Source organism: Carettochelys insculpta, chromosome 11 (assembly GCF_033958435.1).
Source record: "Carettochelys insculpta isolate YL-2023 chromosome 11, ASM3395843v1, whole genome shotgun sequence".
NCBI classification, from domain to species: Eukaryota; Metazoa; Chordata; order Testudines; family Carettochelyidae; genus Carettochelys; species Carettochelys insculpta.
This window is the reverse complement of record NC_134147.1, coordinates 44894751-44918581: the sequence shown is the minus strand read 5'-3', so window position 1 is coordinate 44918581 and position 23831 is coordinate 44894751. Positions and strand designations below refer to the sequence as shown.

At 40.3% G+C, this 23831-nt stretch overlaps 1 protein-coding gene across 6 annotated transcripts in view; it reads left to right on the top strand.

Moving 5' to 3' along the window:
* Nucleotides 1-23831, top strand: part of ATXN7 (ataxin 7) — a 148980-nt gene that overhangs the window by 1198 nt on the left and 123951 nt on the right. For 3 of the 6 annotated variants that reach the window (XM_075004944.1, XM_075004949.1, XM_075004943.1), the window contains exon 2: nucleotides 2236-2354. The exons of 1 other annotated variant lie outside the window; for it this stretch is intronic. The gene's annotated coding sequence lies outside the window, so the exon portion shown is untranslated. Of the gene's footprint in view, nucleotides 1-508; nucleotides 618-732; nucleotides 840-2235; nucleotides 2355-23831 lie in introns of those variants that run through there. 2 more of the 6 variants (XM_075004945.1, XM_075004946.1) reach the window with 2 other exon arrangements.

Sequence of the window (23831 nt, the reverse complement as noted above, 5' to 3'; positions counted from 1 at the left end):
TCCTTGGTGCCGCCCTTGCCCTAACACGCGCTGTTGGCACGGTCCCCTTGCTACCCTTGTTGGTGTCATGCCCCTAGTACCACCAGGATTTTCCTCCTTATGGTTGCTTTTGCCGTTGTTTAGCCATTGTTGTTGGTTTTGCTCCCATGACTGCTACTTCCCTCATCGTGGTTGCCTTTACCATCATTCCCCTTGATGTGATCATCTTATTCGCCGTGTCACCTTCACCAGCAGTGCCGCTCTTTCCATTGGTGCTTTTAGTACTATTGTCTCTCTAGAACTAATGTCTTTCACCACCTTTTCCCTTCTGCTTGCTGGGGCCGTTGTTCCCTTCATTGCTTTTGCTGATGTTTTACTCATTGCTCCACAGCCCTTATTCCTGTCACGATTATTATATTTGTGTCACCACTGAAATTTCTGACTCCTGTTTGGGTGTGAATGACCCTCTCCTGGCTCATTAAGATAACGTTGTCAGAATCCAGATTGGACGTGTTCTTGCTGAACAGACGGTGCTCTACCGTGTCTTCCCTCTGCCAGTACCAAAAAGACCAGACATCTACATCAGGCAGGATGTCTGCAGGGTCCAAGCTGGCCCTAGTGAATCCAGGGTTCCTGAGGTAGATGTCCCCAGCATCTTGCTTACCCTTTTACTAACCCATTAAATATCATTTTGCAGTGGGAGCTGAAGTTATGTCCACTCTAAAGATGTTTACACAACGGCAGAATCCGTCTCTTGTTTTAGCCTGGCTCATGTTTGTCTCATCGCTCTGTAGAAGAGCTTCAAGCAGATCCAACTTAGGCTCCAGCAGAAACATGGGAGACGTCAAGGGGGTGTAGAGGTTAGGATTTTATTCATGCCGTCCGGTGATCTTTAGCATGTGGAAGCAGAGGCTCTGGTAGTGCACCAGCTGTGTAGTGAGCGGTAACAGCACTGTTACAGTTGGCACTGTTAATGGGGTATACTTTAACAAGCATTCACGTATTTCAGGAGTTCGTGGGCTTTACCTGGATGGTCTCATGCACGTGTTTTTTTTTTTAACCATAGTTTTCTGTTTTCATTTTGATTATAACATGGTAAATAATTTATACGCTTTATCTTTGCATAAAACATTTGGTTGTTTTTCACACCAGGGTCAATCTTTTATTTTGAAAATTGATCTAGGAAAAATTAAAGCATGTGGGCAGTGTAATGTTATGTAGTTTCCTGGTTTAAAGATGAACTTGCTAAGAGATTCATTTTGCTTTTGAGAATGGCCTTTAATAGGTGCATAGGAATTGCCATACCAGATCAGGCCAGTGCTTATATAATCCAGTATCTTGTTTTTATAGTGGCTAGTATTAGATACATCAGTGGAAGGTACAAGAATTCCAATAATGAATAATTGATTTCTTTCTTATCCTAAGTAATTAGTGTTTGGTTTACATCCTGAAGCATGAGCTTAGGTTATGAGATGTTATAGTGATGGATGATAGTAGAGGAAACCTCTATAGATAAGTAATTTCTATCTCTTTAATTTTCTATATGATCATTTGTAACTGTGGATGGTCTTATTATTCATTTAAGCGTCTCAGTATTTTTAAAATTGTGTTAGCTTTTGGCTTCAATAAGACTTCATGGCAGTAAGTTCACCAGTTAATTTTGTGTGGTTTAAAAAAAGCATTTCCTTTTTTTCAGTTTTGCATTTGTTGCCATTTAATTTCATTGCATGACTCTAATTAAACTGACTGCTTTTTTAAGGCACTATCACCCAGATCTTGTTGTTTTTGTTTTTTGATCAAGGCAGTCCATTTAGTAGACATTTTCACTGAACTCCTTCTGGTATTATTTAGATACTTTTTGTTTTTTTGTTTAAGTTAGAGAATCCAGCAGTCCACACGAGTAGTTCATGGTGTTTAATGTTGTCTTTGTGACTCTTGTCTTCATATGTGTCATTGATTATAGAACATTTCAGGGTTCTAGAATGGTGCCTCTGTTCTCTGTCTTTGCCTCACACTTGGATTAATAGCACTGATTTAAAGGAAGATATCAGGATATCTGAGTCCTTTCTTAAAAGAGGCTAAAGTTTAGCAAATTCCCATGATGAATTATATCAATAGAGCTGCATAATCAATGGCTTTTGTTTAATAAAAATACAGGATTTTAAATGATGTTTACATTAATGTAACCATTTCACAGATTTTTAAGGTTAGGAGATCGCATTCTGATGATCTAATCTGATCTCCTGCATAACACAGGCCAACTGACTGCTGTCTCAGGTTCCTATCTACTCGTTGAACTAGGGTATGACTTTTAGAACGATAACCAGTCTCTGGCTTTAAAGACTTCAAGTGATGGATATCCACTACATCCCTTGGTAAGTTGTGCTTATTATTAATTACCCTCGCTGTTAAAAATTGCAAGTTTTTACCATCTGAACTTGTCTATTTTCAGCTTTCATCCATTGGATCATGTCTGATAGATTAAAGAACCTACTGCTAAATGAAATTTCCTTCCCCTGCAGGTACTTTTAAACTGTGATCAAGTTGCTTCTAAACTTTCTGTTTGATGATGTAAAGGGCTCTATATTTAGGGCTCTGAAAGGCAGTGTTCCAAAACTGGTATTCTTCTAGCTCTTCTCTGAAACATTTTCAGTTTTCCAGCATCTTTTTTTCAAGTGAAGACCCAAGAACTGGATAGAGTAATAATGGTCTCACCAATGCTACATATGGAGGCAATACTATGTATCTACCTCTACTTGATATTTCCCATTTTATACATATGAAGACTGCATTACTCTTAAGCCACAGCCTCGCCCAGGGAACTCATGTTCACTTGGTTAACCACGAGGATACCTTTTGAAAATCGCTGCTTTCAAGACCAGACTCTTTCATCCTGAAAGTGTGACCTACATTTTTTGTTACTATGTTTATCGTTTGAATTTTTGTTGAATTAAAATGCATGTGGTTGGAATGAGCCCTTTTTACCATTCAGTCCAGATCACTGTCTAGAACTGGCTTGTCATTATTTATCACTCCACTCTTTTTTATGTCTTCTGCAAACACTATAGCAAAGGTGTTATATTTTCTTCTAGTTTACTGATAAAGTTACCAAGCAGTAATATTGCAAGAACAGATTATTTCAAGACACAATTAGAATCACTCCAATTCAGTTATGTTTCCCCATTAATAATTGCTTTGGGAAATTAAATTAATTGACAGCAGGTTATCTAATTCTGAAAATTTAAAAATTGGATGTCCTTTAAAAATGCTCCTTTGTCACTGATATAATAGAAAATATTTTGTTATCATTCTAAGACGTGACAACCTACCCAGTTTCTTTTGAAATGCAGGATAAAATATTTTAAACACTTGTGATTTGTGCATTATTACTGACAATTTTAGCACTATATGTAGCGCTTGATTTTATGTGATCATGGAATTAGAAAAAGAAAAGACGTCACATCTTTGATATGTGTAAAGGCTTCAAGGGAAAAAACACTTAAATAATGAAAAAAAAAAATAAAGGTAACAAATGTATTAAAATAAATTCCAAAAAAGTATCCTGCCAGAACAGATACAGCAACTCTAACAGCACAAAATATGTCAATAAAGAACATACACACACAAGGAACCACTGCAGAATTAAACACTAGCCTAGTACTTGATTCTTTTCTGCCTTTTTAAATAGTATATTAATATTATAGCTAAACATAGAAACTAATGGGACAAAAAGCTTTCTTGGAATTGTTGTCTTAAAGACCATGATTTATTGTAGTGGACAGCCATCTGGCACAGAGCATTTTTAATAAATAAAATAAGATCTTCGGTACACACTAGTCCTTAACTTATGTATCAGTCTCCCCAGATTTACACGCTTAGAAATCCACCGTTTATTAGGAGGAGCAGTATGAATGGAGATAGATTTGCTTGCAGGCCTCATGCTAGGCTGTTGTTACTGCCTAGAGGCATAAAAGTGAGGGAGAGGGTGCAAAGCTTGGTACTGTTCTGTGATTACTAATTAAAAATTATAGTCTGAAGTTTTATTGACTATGTGGTAGTCAGCTTTTTAGTCTATTATCTGTGTTACCGTGATTGATAAAAATTGTATTTAATGTCATGCTTTAAAATGCCCATTGTCAGATAATAATGCAAATTCTACAGAGTTCTGGGCTTCAGAGTTGTACATAGTTTTTCAGTCTTTTTCTTTGTTTCTGGTAAAAGAAAATATTTTATTACATTACATTTGAAATTTGTAGTAGTAGTATTTTAGCTTAATTTAAATCCTGGAAGCAGTTTGATATCCTCAAATATTACCTGCAGTTTTGCTGGAAATGTGATATTGACACTGGACCTTTTCTAATAACTCGGCTCTTGCATGCCCCTCACAACAAACATATGAACTAAAAGATCTTTCATCATGACAATATGTCACGGGCCTTTTAATTCACATCTTTATTGCTGGTTCTTCTCGAACTCCCGGTCCTGCCTCTGTGGACCTCAAGAATAGACCACCCTCTTTTGGTTGGACTGCTATCTTATCTTAATGGTGGGTTAATGTGTTTGTCTTATGTGGTACCTCTGGATGATGCTGCCGTGTTAGAGTGGCTACATCACTTCCCCAGTAGTAATTTATTGTTTGCGCTGTTGGAAGCCAAACACCACTAGAATTCCAGGGAGATGAGGTCTTATGTTGCTCATGTATGACAAGAACAGTATTTTATAGTCTTTATACAGTACAGTCTTTGTTATCTGGCATGTAGAGGGCATGGGGGTTGCTGGATAATTAAATGTGCCGGTTACTCAAGCTCTTTTGCCAAACACAAAAAAGTTTAAGAAACAAAATAAACTTACATTAACACTGCACCTTTTAACACTATTACTGTATACAGTACTGTAATTTACCGCTCCTTTACTGCCTCAGGGTCACCAATGAATGAGAACAACAAGAAGTCTTATGGCACCTTATAGACTAACAGATATTTTGGAGCATAAGCTTTTGTGGGCAAAGACTAGAAACTGATGCCAGAAGAATTTTTTCTGTTAGTTGAAGGGGGAATTGTATTGCCATCAATGGTGGATGTGGGTTAATAGAGTTTTCCGTATATTAACGTGCCAGATAACAAGGCTTGTACTGTAAATTACTTCTCTTACCTTTGAGATCTGATTCCTCATGTTATTCAGTGTTGTCATTTTTGATGATTTCTCCTCTCAGATCTTTTCCCAAGAATACTGCCATATCTTTCCAGATTTGGTATGTGGAGTCCTCTTTAATATTAACTTCTAATAATGTAAATAATATAAAACTTCTCAGAGTTTTGAAATTACTGTATACATTTAGAGTGATCAGTCCTTTATTTATACTCAAACTAAAGTTGAGCCTATAAGTCAGTGGCAATTTGAGTACACAGAAACTGCACAGTTGGACTTACAATGTGATGAATTGCCCCTTTTTATCCCAACTGTTGAAAAGATTCAGTTCACGCATCATAAGGGTCTGGATGAGGACTAGTTGATGAAGGACAACCTGGATAAAACAGAAATAATGCTTAAAAAGTAACAGAGAGATAACCGTGCTAGTCTATATACTATCAAAACAAAAAAACAGTCCAGTAGCACTTTAAAGACTAACAAAATAACTTATTAGGTGATGAGCTTTCATGGGATAGACCCACTTCTTCAGATCTGATCCCATGAAAGCTCATCACCTAATAAGTTATTTTGTTAGTCTTTAAAGTGCTACTAGACTGCTTTTTTGTTTTAATGCTTAACAAGTAGGAGAACCTACAAATAGAAATGGTGCACTTGCATTATCTTTCAATAGTGCTTACATGGAAGTTGACACGTTGGAGGCTGAGAACAACAAGAAGTCCTGTGGTACCTTATAGACTAACAGGTATTTTGGGGCATAAGCTTTTGTGGGCAAAGACCTGTTTCATCAGATGCATCAGACGTACCACCCTATACCGAAAACCCACAGACTGCTATGCTTATCTACATGCCTCCAGCTTCCATCCAGGGCACACTACCCAATGCATTGTATACAACCAGGCACTAAGGTACAGTTGTATTTGCTCTGATCCATTGGACAGAGACAAACACCTACAAGACCTTTACCAAGCTTTCCTCAAACTACAATACCCACCTAAGGAAGTGAGGAAACAGATTGACAGAGCCAGACGGGTACCCAGAAGCCACCTGCTACAAGACAAGCCTCACACGGAAAACAAGAGAACGCCACTGGCCATCACATACAGCCCTTATCTAAGGCCTCTTCAATGCATCATCAGTGATCTGCAACCCATCCTGGACAATTATCCTTCACTCTCACAGACTTTGCGAGGCAGGCGTGTCCTCACCTGCAGACAGTCTGCCAACCTTAAACAAATTTTCACCAGCAACTATAGATCACAACACAATAACTCTAAACCTGGAATCAATCCCTGCAACAAACCTTGCTGCCAACTCTGTTCACATCTCTACACCAGTGATATCATCACAGGACCTAACATCAACCATACCATCAGAGTAAAGTAGTAGAGTAGGCATCCTTCGGTCTGCATAGACTATGGATCGCGCCCTTTATAGTTTCAATTGAGGACTTCATTTACAGCGTCTACTGTGACTATGAAGACCCACACGAGAGTGGCAGTCCTTGCTGCATCTCTTGCAGATGTGGTGGGTGTCTGGCAAGTCCTTAGTGTGCTTTCTGTGCTCTCGCTTCTCCTCTGCTAGCTGTCTGATCCTCATCTTGCCCTTCTGAAGGCCCTTGCGTAACCCCTGCCTCCATCTGCTGCGGTCGTCTGCTAGTTCTTCCCAGTCGTCCAGCTCGATGTCTACCTCTCTGAGGTCTCTCTTGCAGGCATCTTTGTAGAGCAACTGGGGGTGTCTGGGAGGTCTTTTGCCAGAGGCTAGCTCACCATGCAGGATGTCTTTTGGAATCCTTCCATCATTCATCCTGTGGATGTGCCAAGCCAGCGGAGCCGACGCTGCCTGAGGAGGGTGTGCATGGCTGGGATTCCAGCTTGCTCAAGGATGGCGGCGTTGGTCACTTTGTCCTTCCATGATATTCCAAGGATGCGCCTGAGGCAGCGCAAGTGGAAGACGTTCAGCCTCTCTTCCTGGTGGGCATACAGGGTCCAAGTCTCACTGCCATAAAGGAGGGTGCTGAGGATGCAGGCTCTGTAGACTTGCATTTTGGTGTGAGTGTACAGCTTGTTGTTATTCCACACTCTCTTGCTGAGTCTGGACAGAGTTGTGGCCGCTTTTCCGATCCTCCTGTTTAGCTCAGTGTCCAACGACAGGGTGTCAATGATGGTGGACCTGAGGTAAATTAACTCGTGGACGACCTCTAACGTATAGTTGTCAATGCTGATTGATGGGGATTCAGCAACATCCTGACCGAGTACATTTGTCTTCTTTAGGCTGATGGTAAGCCCAAAGTCCTTGCACGCTTTGGAGAACTGATCCAGCAGTTTTTGAAGCTGGTGTTCTGTGTGAGACACTACAGCAGCATCGTCTGCGAACAACATGTCTCTGATGAGGACTTCCCGCACCTTAGACTTAGCTTTCAGCCTTGCAAAGTTAAATAGTTTCCCATCAGATCTTGTGTGCAGCAAGATGCCCTCTGTTGAAGATCCAAAGGCATGCTTCGGGAGGCGTGCGAAGAAGATCCCGAACAATGTCGGAGCAAGCGCGCATCCTTGTTTGACGCCGCTCCTGCTTCTGAAAGCATCCGATAATGCGCCGTCATATTGGATGGTTCCTCTCATGTCTTCGTGGAACGACTGGATCCTCTTGAGTAACCGTGGAGGACAGCCTATCTTGTGGAGCAGTCTGAACAGACCATCCCCGCTGACCAAGTCAAAGGCCTTGGTCAGGTCGATGAAGGCTATGTAGAGTGGCTTCCTCTGCTCCCTGCACTTCTCCTGCAGCTGCCTTAGAGAGAAGACCATGTCAACGGTAGACCTCTCTGCGCGGAAGCCGCACTGCGATTCGGGGTACACCCTCTCAGCAATCTTCTGGAGTCTGCCAAGGATGGCGCAAGCGAACAGTTTACCAGTGACGCTTAGGAGGGAGATTCCACGGTAGTTGTTGCAGTCGCTTCTGTCTCCTTTGTTCTTATACAACGTTACAATGTTAGCGTCGCGCATATCCTGTGGAACCTCGCCCTCTTTCCAGCACAGGCACAGTAGCTCATGTAGGGGTTCCAGGAGTGTGTCCGCGGCACATTTGATTACCTCTAGTGGTATACCATCCCGACCAGGGGCCTTTCCTGCTGCAATGCTGTCGGTGGCTCTCTTCAGTTCATCCGCAGTCGGTTCTTGATCCCGTTCGTCCATTACTGGTAGGAGCTCGACGACATCGAGGGCTGCGTCAACCACAACGTTCTTGTGTGAGTACAGCTCAGAATAGTGCTCAACCCAGCGCTCCATCTGTTTGGCTTTGTCAGCGATGACTTCACCAGATTTGGATTTCAGAGGTGCCTTCCATCTTGTTCTGGGTGGGTCCTAATGCCTTCTTCATACCCTCGTACATTCCTCTGAGATTACCAAAGTCAGCACGGGTCTGGATGCTGCTGCATAGCTGGAGCCAGTGGTTGTTAGCACAGCTCCTGGCTGTCTGCTGTACTGTTCTTCTGGCCGCTCTAAGTGCTTGCTGGGTACTCTGGCTCGGTGAGCGTTTGTACTCCAGGAGTGCAGCGCACTTCTTTTCAATGACTGGAATCATCTCATCGGAGTTAGCTTTGAACCAGTCATTCATGTTTCTAGGTCTTCTTCCAAACACCAACAAGGCCGTGTCATAAACTGTATCCCTCAGATGTTGCCATTTGGATGTCACATTGGCGCCCCCAGGGCTGCTGCTCAGATTTTCCTGGAGGGTCTCTCTGAACTTTTCAGCTTTCTCCGAGTTTGCTGTCTTTCTGGCGTCAGTGCGGGGCCTTCCAGCAGGTTTAGAGCAGTACAGCTTCTTGGGTCTCAGCTTGAGCTTGGAGCAAACTAGCGAGTGATCTGTATCACAGTCAGCACTATGATAGCTGCGTGTCAGAAGGACGTTTTTGAGGTTATTAGCCTAGTGATGACCACACCTAGTTGATGCCAATGCTTTGAGTTTGGGTGTCTCCATGACAGTCTGTGCTGTGGCTTCGTTTGGAAGAATGTGTTTGTGATGCACAGATTGTGGTACGTGCACAGTTCAAGGAGACGCTGTCCATTGTCATTCATTTTTCCCACACCGAAGTGTCCTAAGCAGGAAGGCCATGAGGCCCAATCAGCTCCAACTCTTGCATTGAAGTCACCCAAGATGTACAGTTGTTCACGAGCAGGTATTTGCGCTACCGCAGCACTAAGCACATCATAGAACTTGTCTTTTACTTCTGGTGTGGCGTACAGGGTTGGAGCATAAGTGCTGATCAGGTGGACGGGACTGGCGCAAGTTTGAAGCGTGATCCGAAGAAGTCTTTCTGATCCACTCGTGACTAATTCCACCATTTGTAGAAGGGCATTTCTGACAGCAAAGCCAACACCATGCTCTCTGGGTTCTTCTTGGGCTTTACCCTGCCAGAAAAAGGTGTAGTCCTTTTCCTTTAGAGATCCTGAATCTGCGAGTTGCATCTCTTGCAGTGCAGCGATATCAGCTCGGAGCCTCTTCAGTTCCTCGTTGATAACAGCGGTCTTTCGGGTGTCACTGATGGCCTGAAGATCTTCAGTCAAGCTGGTCAGCATGGTCCGCACATTCCAGCAAGCAAGCTTAAATTGTTGATGTTTCTCATTTCTTGTTGATTTTCTTACTGGTTTGCCTGGTGCCCAAATTTCAGTCACTTGTCAGGTTCAGGAACCTTAAGCCTCACGCACCCAGCGAGGCAGGTGAACTGTGGAGGGACAGTACCCTATTGGCTGGGGGCTGCCCAGCTTGAGACAGGCGGTGACTGTCCAGTGAGATGCGAGGCTCTCTCCCACCGTCGAAGGCAACCCCTGGCGCTCGTTCTCTATGCCAGTCGAGCAAGAGCTTATAACCATACCATCAGGGGCTCCTTTACCTGCACATCTACTAATACAATATATGCCATCATGTGCCAACAATGCCTCGCTACAATTTACCTTGGCCAAACTGGATAGTCTCTACGTAAAAGAATAAATGGACATAAATCAGACATCAGGAAGGGTAATGTACAGAAACCAGTGGGAGAGCACTTCAGTCTCCCTGGACAGTCAATAACAGATTTAAAAGTGGCAGTCCTAAAACAAAGACATTTCAGAAATTGAATGGAGAGAGAAATCTCTGGCCTGCAATTTATTTGCAAATTTGACTCCATCAACCAAGGATTAAACAGAGACTGGGAGTGGCTGGCCCCTTACAAAAGCGGCTTCTGTGCCCTGGGTGTTAATATCTCCCCATTAGACTGACAGTGGGTTCGCATCCCCCTGGCTGATATGACTTGTTTTTTTCTCTTTTGGTACATACTGCTGATAATGAGCCATTTCCACCTTGCTGAATAGACCTTGTCAGCTCTGGCCCTCCCTTTTACTGGGACCCCACTCTTTAAGTATCCCTTTAGAAACCCCCTCCCCCCCACTCATGCATCTGTTGAAGCGGGTCTTTGCCCACGAAAGCTTGTGCTCCAAAATATCTGTTAGCCTGCAAGGTGCCACAGGACTTCTTGTTGTTCTCAAAGATACAGACTAACACGGCCGCCTCTCTGATGTTGGAGACTAAGATCGCTGTTGTCCTCTGAAAGTGAGATGAGTGCTTTGCAGACGACATTGGGCTAGCCCTTCACCCTGTCTGGGAATGGCTGCCAGTATAGAATGTAACAGCAACGAAGGGTCCTGTGGCACCTTATAGACTAACAGAAAAGTTCTGAGCTTGAGCTTTCGTGAGCACAGACTCACTTCATCAGATGCTGCATAGAATATAGAGTATAGAAGGTAGCTGCCTGTCCAGTATTAAGTGAGATTTTCCTTAATAGCATTTGGAATGTGCATTCCCTGATATGCACCGTCTCGAAGTTGATTTGTGGGTGAATTTTAAGGTGTTTGTTGTGGTCTGTAAAATCCTAACTGATTTATGCTCCACTGATCTTTGAGGTAATCTCTTTCGTTTGTAATTCTGTGGCAGTTGTGATCAGTCCTGGTGCTCTAGCTAGTAAGGCTATTGATTTACAGGAGAGGGGATCATAGATAGCATTTTTTTTGGCGTGGGTTGCACAGTTCTGCAATTTACTTCTCCTTTATGAGTGTAGTGGCCTTCAAGAAAAAATGAAAGGGCACAGGGAGGTAGCTGTGTTAGTCTGTAGCTTCACAAACAACAAGCAGTCCTATAGCACATTAAAGACTAACAAATTTATCAGGCCATGAGCTTTCATGGAAAAGACACATGAAAGCTCATGACCTAATTTTTGTTAGTCTTTAAGGTGCGACAGGACTGCATATTAATGAAAAGGCTTTCCGCTTTTCCCAGACTTTCCCAGGAGAGAGATGGAAACTAAGTGGGATTTTTTAATGCTTATTGCCAGATTGTCACTGAGCCAGTCTGTAAATGTTTTTTGTCCAATAATTATTTTAAATATGGTACATGTACTAGCAGTTATGGTTGTCACATTTAAAAGATCTAAATAAACAAGCGATGATACTGTTGAGGGAATTTTTGAGAGATATGTAGATAGAACAGCCATTTCCCCTTCACAAGCAGCTGCTACTTGTGCCTCTGAAGTCTGAATGCTGCTTTACTCGTCATCTGTCCAGATTCTTTGACTCAGTATCTGTTTCAGAAAGCTGAATCAGAGCTATGGTGTAAGTACTGAGTCAGCTTTTAAATGTCTAATAAAAGATTTAAAAAAAAATCACACAGCAGCAAAGGGAAAGTGAGAAGGTTAAAACAAATCTTTCAGCATAGCAGAGGAACTCCAGATGATGTGGAAGGGGGATAGAATACAGGCATTGTCTTCAGAACATTAATGAAGAAAATACCGCAACTGTGTTAATAAACATGACTTAAGTTAAAATGCTTTTTTAGCTTGTGTTTTGTAATTTTATTGGCGTAACACATTTTTACGTGAATGTAAAGCAGCTTTAGGTCTGCAGTTAAGAAAGCACTGGTATAATTACTGTATTAATAAAATGTAGTATTTTTGGAATTAGGGGTGAGGAATCATTTTACAATTCTCCTAAAACGTGACTGGGCATGCCGTGCTGCAGTATCTTGGCTTCTTAGCTTGTTTCAGGCCTCAAGCTTATGCATAAAAAAAAATGAGAGTTGTAGCAACATTCTAGGATGAGAAACTCAATTCATGTTTTGTTGGTTTAGTCTCTGTATGGAAATACCTTACTCTTTAAGGCTGTCCGTTACTACAGTGAAAAGCTGAGATACTGTCGTGGTAGGTAGCAGGATACAATCTGAAAATAGACACTTCTCAAGCCATGACTTTTCTCTGAGAAGTGGGCCAAAAGTAGCATCTTCTTAAGTGCCTACTACAATATCACTCCTTTACCTATGTTAATAACAAATGGATTAACCCGGTATTTAAAATCATTGACTAAGAGACTGAGAACGTAATATGACTTCTCTCAGAGGACATAGAGGGCCAGTTCAATTATGCTGGTGAACTGTGTTGTAAAATACATTAGTTATTCTGCTACAGCTAAATTCTTGCATCAGAAGGAAAAAAAAATTGATTTGGGTAAAGTGGGATAGCGACTTTAATATTATTGGGGCTTCACTGGAATTATAATTGCTGGAATATTTTAGTAGAGTTCTACTTACTTCCCTGCTGTTGTTGACATTGCTGCCCCCTTTGGGCTTATGTTTGCCTCTTACTACTTCTACTCTTGTCCTTTTGTAAATTGTGCCTTTTTTTGCCTTCCTATCTTAGTCCCTCAATCCAGTTTTTGGACTTTGCAGTGGATGTGGCCCCCAAGGTTTTCTGTGACCACACTTGTTCATTCAAGCCCCAACCCTGTAAGCACTTGTGCACATACTGACATTTAAATGTGTGACTAGTGGACAGAACTAGTTATGCTTGTAAGGCCCCACTCCGCAAAGGGACTTGAGCACCTAAATCCAAATTTAGGCTGTACCACAATCATGAAAAAATCTTGTTCTGCTGCTGTCTACCCCACAGGGGCATCAAAACTCAATCAAAATTTACATTTCTGCTCCTAGCCATGCCTACTGCTGCATCCAGTTGGTGGCTAGATAGATATCTCACATCAGAGTCCTAGTGTGATCCTTACATTCGTTGGAGACAGGTGTTGCCATGCCGGTCTCGCCAGTGGCCCCCAATCTGGTATGCTGTAAGTATGTTTAACTCAGCAAAAAATGGGCTGGGGAGAGGAGGAAGTTGTTATTTTATAACCTTTAGCCTAGTGATTATGGTACTGTGCACATGTGTTATGGAAGAATCCAATTTGATTTTTCTCCGCTACCAGGTGGGGAGAATGGATCTGAACGAGGGTTTCCCATCTCTCAGGTGAGTGCCCTGAGCAATGGTCTGCAGAGTCATTACCATCTCTGCACCCAAGTCCCTAATTAATTTCTGAATACAAAGTAAAAGGGTTTTTGTAGGAGAGATTGAGAGAGACCACAAGCAGAATATCACATGGCAAGAATATAAGACACATAGGACAGACATGACAGCCCACTAACCATGTATATTTCATGGCAAGCTGGCTGTGATAGATATGAAAGAAAAGCGTGCATGACCCACAACAGCACTTTCAAGATAAAGATCAGATTCTGCACGATATACATGTCCACATCTCTTGTCAACTTTGATGGACTTTTTTTACGTGCAATCTGAGACCAGAATTTGGCTTTAAAAGTTTAGTCAAATAACAAACCAAAAATTGCATAAAGAAAGAGAATCCACTTTGAAAGTTATAGTTTGCAGGTAAAGAGATAAGTAAAACAGACAACGTTACTGTACAAACTAACAATAATAAGCCTGATGCAAAGAATCTCAGTTGCAAAAATGTATCGGCATGCAGGATCTAATTTGCAATTGAATGACCATGTTAGCAAATGACTAGTGTGACAGACCCGTCGTCCATTCCTTAGGGGTCCTGCACTTCCAGGGAGCTCCTTTTGGGCTTCAGAGACTCACAGAGGCCCCTTTGTTGCCCTGGGACTTCCCACAGGCAAGGGTCTCCCTTTACAGAGCCATTTTCATCACAGGCCAGTCTTAAGTGGAGGTGGAGTAGGACCCTCTCCACCAGTCTCAAGCTGCCCCGATTTGGCCCAAGTTGGGTACCCCTTCAGGGGAAGGGTGTGGGGAGTCTAGTTCCACCCACTGTCTTGGACTTCAGCCCAGGGACACTAGGGACGAAGGACAGTGGCAGGGCTTTTGCCCCTACCCCGTGGCAGCAACATTTCCCTGGGCCTCTGCATCCACCACTTCACTCTGGTGCCTTGTGGCGGGTGTCACTCTGTTCTAACCTGTTCCATCTTCCTCTCAGCCCTCCAGCCTCTGTCTCTCTCTGCACCGCTCTCCCCTCCTGCTGCCTGGGGAAGGCCTTTTGTAGGGAGCCTGGAGGCCTTAACTGTTCACGGGTGCTAGATTGCAACCTGTTGCTGGCTGACTCCTGATGAGCCCCGGCTGTCTCTATCCCACCTACAGGACTGTACCCTCTGGGAACTGAGGAGGTTAACAAGGAGTTCCTCCAGCACCCAAAATATTCACTCTCCGACAGGCCCTTGTTGGTTACAGCTTCTGATTTGCTACACTAGTTATATAACTAACTGCTTATATGCCATCATAGTAATTGTGCATACTAGTTAGATCATGTTTGGACATACATTTAGAACATTAAGTCCAGTGTATTATATCCAACATTTTTCTTCTATTAAGAGTTTATAGAAGATTTAAGATAATTTTTGTTATACCTGAACAAATGTTTTAATGAAGTACAGATATAAAAAAAACCTCATTTCTTCAGAGTGTGATGGGGAAGGGGCTGAGAACTAGATGCCTGATATATCCTTTTGTCCTTAAGGATTAAATGTTGGACAGGCATCGTAATACTTGAACTGATAAAAAAGTGACAGAAATTTGATTTTAACGTTTGGTGAATAAAGCTTGACCTGTAAGAGCTGAAAGTAAAACAAAAATACATCAAGAATGAACACAAAGTATGCAGCTGTGATTTTTGTGGTTTATTATAAATATTTTCACTTCTGTTTCACTCTTGCATTGCTTTGACACTTATTTTTATTTCAAGGTTTTTTTCGTCTCTAATTCCTGCCTGTAGGTTATGACAACATATAAAGTTAGACTAGCCTTGAACAATAGAAATAATATGAAATAAATCTGTGCTCTTCGTTCATGAGAATTATCTAAAGCGATGCCATTAATGTGAAAACTAGCACATACTTTTTAAACAGTAAACAATAATTGTATGAAATATGTTTGACCCTGAGTCACTCACTCAGATATAGTAACAGAGAGGAAGCCGTGCTAGTCTATACACTATCAAAACAAAAAGCAGTCAAGTAGCACTTTAAAGACTAGCAAAATAGTTTATTAGGTGAGCTTTCATGGGACAGACCCACTTCTTCAGACTTCTTCTTCTGGATATGGTCTGAAGAAGTGGGTCTGTCCCACGAAAGCTCACCTAATAAACTATTTTGCTAGTCTTTAAAGTGCTACTTGACTGCTTTTTCACTCAGATATGTTTGTTTAATTTTTGTCTTATAGTTAATTTTCCTATTTTTGAAAATATTTTCCCTGTTGCTGTATGAAAGACGCACACAAAGAGGTGAAACTGACTGAACACAGAATGATGGAAAACAAATGGAAAAATTAATTTTAAATGTTGAAGTTTATAAGAATCTTGGTTCCTTATCCTGTGAATATTTAAGGCCATATCTACAGTAGCAAGTTCTTTTGGAAAATCTGGCCCTTTTTCAAAAGAACACATGGAGCATCCACAAACAAAATACGCTCTTTTGATGAGGAAAAATTCCTCCTTTCGAAAGCTTCTTTGGAAAAAAGAAAAAAAAAGCACCCGCAGATGTTCCTCTGGCCCTTTTTTCGAAAAAGCAGTCCTCATGGCACTGGATTTTTTGATCCCTGGCCCATTCTTTCAAAAGAGCAGGGGATGTGTGGATGCTCTCTATTGAAAGAGTGGCTTGATTTTTGAATCTGCTTTTTTGTGTGTGGACGTGCTCTTTTGAAAAAAGGTCTTCTGAAAGGTCTTCTTTTGAAAGATTGCTATAGTGTACAGGTGGTCTGATATAGCCATTTAAACTTACTACAGGTTGAACTTCTCTAGTCTGACACTCTCTCATCTGGCAACATCTGTAATCTGGCATGATTTTAGTTAACTGGACGGCTGCTTGTCCTGGGTTTAGCCAAGTTTCCCTGGTCCCATAAAGTTTGTTTACAGCCACCAATCCTTGTCGTCAGTGTTCTGAGCTGTTATTTATCTGTATTTACACCTAAATGTCTTCTAAGAGCTCAGTAAGTGGAACTGTTGGTAATGCTGCTTGACAATATTGACCTCCCATGGTCCAGCAAATTCTCTGGTTCGACACTGGTCAGGTCCCAAAAGTGCTGGACTACAGATTCAGTCTGTATCATGAGAAGGTTAATTGGGGCATAAGGAAGTTAAATAAATACATAAGTGACTACAGGATCAGGGCCTTAGGTATTTCTTGTAACAGTAGTAGGTTTAAAAAAATCAGAAGTGTGACTTAATTGGTATCCCGATAATGGAGAAACTACTGTTTGCAAAAATGGTGCGTTTTGAAATATATACTGGAGTCATGTTTATTTCAAAAATTATGACAAAATATGAGGGTTGGAGACATTTTTTATAGAATCAAATTGTATTTGCAGATCCCAGACTTGCCACAGTTTTCTTAAAATATGTTGCATAAATCTCTTGGAGCCAATTGGTGTAAGGAACACATTGATTCCTTCACTAACAGGCTACCAGAAGAACACAGTGGTTCAAGTAGTGTAGAAGTAGACACACATTCAGTTGTCTGTATGGATTTGTGGTATAGTGACAATACACACTGTACTCTTAGCACAATATGGGTGTGTCTGCACGAGGAACTAACTTTGACATTAAGCACTGCATTGAAATAGCCAGGAGAGAGTCTACACACATTTTCTCTTACTTGGAAGATAACTTCAAAGTAGGAAGCCTGACTTCAAAGTCCTAACTCCATTCCTGGTGTGTAGATGCTCAGCTTCAAAGTTATTTTTGTACAGACACAGCCTATGAGTATCATTCATTGCTTGGGAAATGACTAAAAAAACTCAGCTTTTATTAGTGTAACTTCCCATATTTGTTGTTGAGATCCACAGTGCTACCGTTGTTCTAGGATGAGAAGACAGGGAAGAGCTTTCTGAAAGTTTGGGATCAGTTTTCCTAAAGGTCACCTGATGGCCAAGACTCTCAGCAGCTTTCCAGACTTTTTCTTAGTAATAAGCAATTTCTAAAGATTTTGTTATTTAGTGTTTCTTTAACCACTGAATCTAAAGGTCAAGATTTGTATAATTAACTTCTTAATGCTTGTTTATAAACTGTCGAAAAATGGAAAGTGCAAATAACTTATTTTAGCTGTAACTGTAATTTATTGTGTCTAAAGTCCTCATCATACACAATAGCCTATATACAATACAGGTTGAACCTCTCTAATCTGGAACTCTCTCATCCAGCAACATCCATAATCCAGCAAGATGTTAGTTAGGTGGACAACCACTTATCATGGATGTGGCCAAGTATCCCACGGTCCCATAAAGTTTGTTTACAGCCACCAGTCCTGGCTCTCAGTGTTCTGTGCTGTCATATAGTTCTAACTTAACCCTAAATTACTTCTAAGAGCCTAGTAAGCAGTGGAAGTGTTTGTAATGTGTTAGACAATATTGACCTCCTGAGGTATGGCAGATTTTCTTGTTTGACATTGGTCAGGTCCTGAGGGTGCTGTACAAGAGAGGTTCGACCTGTAGTTATGTTATATTGAAGGTTGTGTTTTATTGAAAGAGAGCTCATCCCTATACTATTCATTCAGAATTTAAAAAAAAAAATCATACAAACAACATCCTTAAAAAGATCGATCAACTTCATTTTGTGTACGCTTTTTTTGATTGTGTCTTGCAGGTAACTTTGTAGTTTCCAAATTAAATTTCTTCTTTTATTCTTGGTTACTCCTTCCATTTCATAAACATATTATTTTATTTCTTGTGCCTCTTTCCTGTGTGTCAGCCAGCACCGTAAGTGATGTTAGCTGGAATGTCCGTAGTTTTGTTATATGGAATCTCCTTTTTATATTTCTGCTCACACCATAATGCCAATTTTATTATCTTAGCTGGTAGACTGCTGAATTTTTAAGTGATAGAAGTATGATATGGTTTTGATTAGTTTTTCATTACATTCAAAACATGACTGGGAAAGTGGACCTCATAAAATCAGGACGTGTTTTTCTATCTAGATCATGGGTGTCCAACCTTTTTGGCTTGCCTGGGGCGCATTGAGTGAAGAGGAATTGTCTTGGGCCGCATATAAAATATATAATATAGTTAATGTATATAAATCACATAATAATGTTTAAAGTTTACGATCTTGTGGGGCCACATTACTAGCTGTCCAGGGCCGCATGCGGCCCGCAGGCCACGGGTTGGACACGCCTGATCTAGATTATAAAAATGTTAAGAATAGCCTTTTTCTGCATATGTTTATAGCATCTATGATAAACTTTTAAAACCTTCTTAAACAAAAAATTATACATGCATAACTGTTCTTGTAAGTGGAACTTCTAGTAAATCTGAGATTGGTGCTTCTCAGGTTTTCTTGCCGAAGCTTTTATCGTTATTAGACTGAAAACTGGAAGGTAGTTTGCAACAGGAAGGTAAGTACCATTAAAAGGCTGTCTTATGTTTAGTGGGTCCATACATGCTGTCTCATTCCTACATTTGTGAACCTGACAGGCCATATTGCCTGGCTTCTTCAAGATCTGGTATCAAGAATGCACAGGGCAAGCATCTGTGTGCATTGACAGAGATGAGGAAACATAACATTTTCTTTATTCTTTATTCTTTATTGATTTGATTGCAGTAACATCCACAGGCTCCAAACAGGATTGAAGCTCCCTTGGGTGCTATGTGCTGTACAAATATGTAAATAGAATTTCTGGCCCCCTTATGGCCTAAGAATAAATGAAAAGATGCAGGTTCCACTTCTGTAAACTCATCAGCAGGTAAATCACTGTGTAGCCCTCATACCTTTTCGTATGGGTGCAGAGGTCTAGCTTTTGGGAGCAACTAGCGGGATGAGAGCCAAAAGGAAACAATATATAAGCAAAGTGATCAGAGTGTTTGCACACATCAGTAGTTTTTTTTTTCTTTAGGGGAAAAAAAGCTTATTTTGAATTCCTGTTTTTATTGTTATACCACATATCTAACCTCTACTGCCTGTTTTTGTTGTTGTTAATCCAACAGTGTTCCTGGGCTTGTATTTTAACTCTTTCATTGTCTTTCTTTTTTTAGTTTTATATGGGTGGCAGTATTCTGGCACTGTCATTGACCAGTTTCAAATCACTGTTGGATTTATTGTTTTCTGTGTGTAAAATGAGCTTTTTACATTTTTCTAGTTTTTATACTTAATCATGGACTTCACTGGTTTAGTCTGAAAATTATATTAATTAATATTTCCATTTTAATTATTTATACATTTGCCTTTGCAATTTTTTTTGCTTAATTTTCATAGGAATGTTTGCTTTCTGCCTAGCACTGTCTGAGGACATTGGAGATATACAGGGTGCCTGAAGTCATATCTACACCTCTTTGACACACTGCGCTGCTCATAGGTTGCAACAGTGATACAGTACTTTGGTTTGCATCCTGTGGCTGTTGTGTCAGACAAGGTCCATCTGATTGTAGCATCTCATAGACACATAGACGTTTAGAGTTGGAGGAGACCTCATGAGGTCATTTAGTCAAACGCTGCTCAAAGCAGAACAAAAAGCAGTCACGTAGCACTTTAAAGACTAACAAAATAATGTGTTAGGTGATGAGCTTTCGTGGGACAGACCCACTTCCTCAGCTCTGGAAATTCTGATGAAAGATAAATTCATGGAGGTAGGTCCATAAAAGGCTATTAGACAGGTGGTAGGAATAGTGTCCCTGGCCTCTCTTTGTCAGAGGCTGGAGATGGATGACAGGAGACAAGTTGCTTGATCATTGTCTTTGATCCACCCCCTCTGGGGCACCTGCAGAGGCCACTGTCAGCAGACAGGATGCTGGGCTAGATGGACCTTTGGTCTGACCCAGTAATGGCCATTTTTATGTTCTTATGGCACAATGAAAATTTAACAGAAAGATAGAAAAAAAAATGAAGTGAAAACTGACATAGCTGCTTAGGACAGAAGGATTGAGGGTAAAGGGGGAAGAAGAGGGAGAAGAAAGTTACTTACTGCAAGTGTGTATTAAATTAAGTGACTCACCTGAGATCACTACGAATATTAAAGATGGGGAAACTGTTTTGTAATGTGTAAGGTAATTGCTATCTTTATTGAGACCAAGGCACAAAGTGTCGAACTTGAGAACAAACTCCAATTCACATCTCCCTTCATAATTTCATGTTAAAGTCTCTTTGTTTTAGGATGCAGGTTTTCAGGACTATAATGCTATGGCCTACTCCACTGAAATCCTCACTGACTGGTTTATGTGTATTCAGATTCCTAATGTCTGGTTTGTGTCCATTCATTCTTCGGCAAAGTGATTTGTCTAGATTGTCCAATATACATACCAGAGGGACAAACTGGACAATCGCTTCTCTCTGTCACTTGGTTTTATCCTGCTATTCTGCTGTAATTTTATTTTCTGTTATGAAAATGATTTTATTTATAGAGTCTCAAACATACAGTCCAAGAAAACCCTGAAATGTTAAAAGGAGAAGAGATAAAATTGTGTGTATCAGAGGTAGAGATGATCATGGGTGAGATTTTAAAAAAGATGTGCATTGTCTATTGAAACCAGGGCCTGGAACGCTCTTAACACCTACTTGCCTGAAGACTATTAAGAACATAAGAATATATGTCTAGTATATCTTCTGTTAAAATTGCTATGTGTCATATATGTACTATCTCCTTTATCTTGTCTTTCTGCTCCACTTGTTTGCTACTTAACGGTAGGGGAATGCCCATGGAATAGGGTAGAAAAGAAGGGTGAATTATGGGGAGGAGGGCAGTGACTGAGGAAACTGATTCCCTTTTTGCTTCCTTGATTCCAGTTGAGTAGAACTATAACTGCTCATGCTTCAGAAATTTTTACAAGATCAGGGGAAGGGAGTAAAATGCAGCATTTGAATCCTAGCTGTCTGGGTGGAAGGACCACATGAAGCACTGTCCAGAAGGGTTGTGTTTCCCTAAGCATCTTATTTTTGACACATAATCCTCTAAATTCTGTATCCTGTTAAGAGTACCTGCCCTCCTCTTTGTTTAGGTATCATTACACTCTTTTATATGCAGTCCGATTGTAAAGCTGTCGTTTCTGCTTGAGAAACGTAAGGGGCTTCATGCCGTGCTTTGTGGGGAAGAGTTGTGGTGTGAGTATATTTCCCTGTGAACATTTATAATAGTGGTTACACATGTGCATGTGATAGAAATAGTTGATTTGAAAAGACTATGGTTAGATCATTTGGTATATAAATAGCTAACCGTGTGAACAGTGAGTTTCCTAATCCCATTTAATTCCATTTTATCTGTGAATGTATCTGCCTTTGGCATGTGTTCATTTCTCTGTGTAACAGTCAATAGGATGTGTATTGAATAACACTGATATATCTGCTGCAACAATGATAAAACTGTAAAGAAGTTTGCAGTGTTTTTGTAATGCTTCATTACCAGTGTGCTTGACCATGAGCACAAGAAGAATAAAGAAACTACTGGACTGTTTTCCTTATAGGAGTGATTCTGATGTTAGGAAATAATTGTAATAACTACATAATGTATTAGAGGCACTCGTGCAGATTGGAAATATTGTTTGACTATATTGTTTGACAAGAATAACTGACATATAATGAAATGAACTTAAACTGCAACTTCCTGTTATTTTGAGGAGAGAAATTAACCAGAACTCTCCTTCTCTAATACTTTTCCCTTTGATCAATAACAGAATTTTAAATGCCATATTACATTATTTCACTAGGTTGAGAATAGCATTTAGAAGTTAGCTATTTAATGTTTATCACATTTCTGGCATTTTTGCTCAGAGTCAGTATAGTACTTAAGTATGTGTCTATTGTTCAGTGTGTGAGTAGCCCTATTAACTTTGGGGGAACAATTCATTTATTTTAGAATTTTACTAAATGGGGCCTGGTTGAATATATTTCTTAAACACTGATTAAAAAGAAACAGAGTTTATGGTTCTCACAAATGTAGAATCATAGGACTGGAAGCAACCTTCAGAGGTCATCTAGTCCAGTCCCCTGCATCTGTGTTAAGATTCATCAATGTCATCAGTATTAAGGTTGTGCCAGCTTTTCTACAGTGAGACTACAGTCTTCAGGAGTGTGAAATTTACAACTAACATCCACACAATTAGGAAACTTTTCATTCAGGTTTTTAACATGGCACATATATATTAAATGTCATGTAAATATGTTTGATTGGGGTATTTGGCTTCTGTTTTTTGTTTTGTGTTACGTTGTATTTTATTTTTTTAGAGCAGGGAAAACTAGATTTTTCTTGGTAGTAGATGGTAAAATGGTACCAATCTTCCCACACCCCAAACATTTAAAAAAGCTGATAATTCAGAACCGACTAGTTAATATTTTATTTTTCCTTATCTACAACACATGTTTTACTAAAATGGAATTGTCTCAACCAAACTATTGGAATGGTGCTATTATGTTGTAAAACTCTGTGTGTGTGGTTGGGTTTTTTTCCCTTTCCCAGTTATGCAATTCCCTGCGCTCAAGTCTGGGTGTGTGGTTTGTATAATCATTGTGTTGCCAGATCTCATGATTTTATCATGAGTATTGCAGCATTTGTTGTGTTTCTTAAAACCCTAGCTTCTGGGATCAGGCAAATACACGAGAATCTCATCTTACTTTAAAAAGAAGTAAGTTTCTGGCACTCATTATTGCAAAGAAAAGCTAGAAAATCTGACCTGACCGCACTTTAAATGCAAAATACCTAACTTTTAAGAAGAACTCATAATTTTTAATCCTGTCATACTATATTGATGATGTGACTCATAGCTTTGAATACTTGGGTTGGCACTACTGTAATCCCTATAGGGTTTTTCTCAGTAACCAAAAATTGAGCAAATTAAAAAAAAAAAATCTGACACAAGTGGAACACCCCAAAAACTAAGCAACCAACCAAACCCAAAAACAAAAGTGTTTTAATAATGGACAAAATAATTGAGAAAACCCTGTGAATCATTGCACCCTTTCCTTCCAGGTTAAAAATGGAAACTTCAGAGTAACAGAAACTGAAATAAGTTTGTGTTTACAACAGAAAAACCTCAGCTTCTCCTTTGTAAGTTAATTTCAAACAACTGTGCAAACAAAAAAAATATTTTTGTAGTGACAAGATTTTTTTCTCTGTTGGAGAAAGACAGATAAGGAATATGTGGAGAGAGGGATAATAGAAGTGAAGGGATGTGTGACCTTAAGTTTGTTTTAGAGAGAGAGGATTTCCCCATAATCTTGTAGGTGTTGGGAGTTCATACATTTGGGAACTATGTATTTCAGCCCTATTTTTGTCCACATCCAGTGACTTCCTCTAGAGTGTCCTCCTACTTCTTGTCAACCCTCTCAAAATTAATTCCTTTCTTTCATCCTTGCTGTACTTCCCTCTCCAGGTTGTCTCCCCTTATTAGATTCTACTTTCTGCCTTTTCTG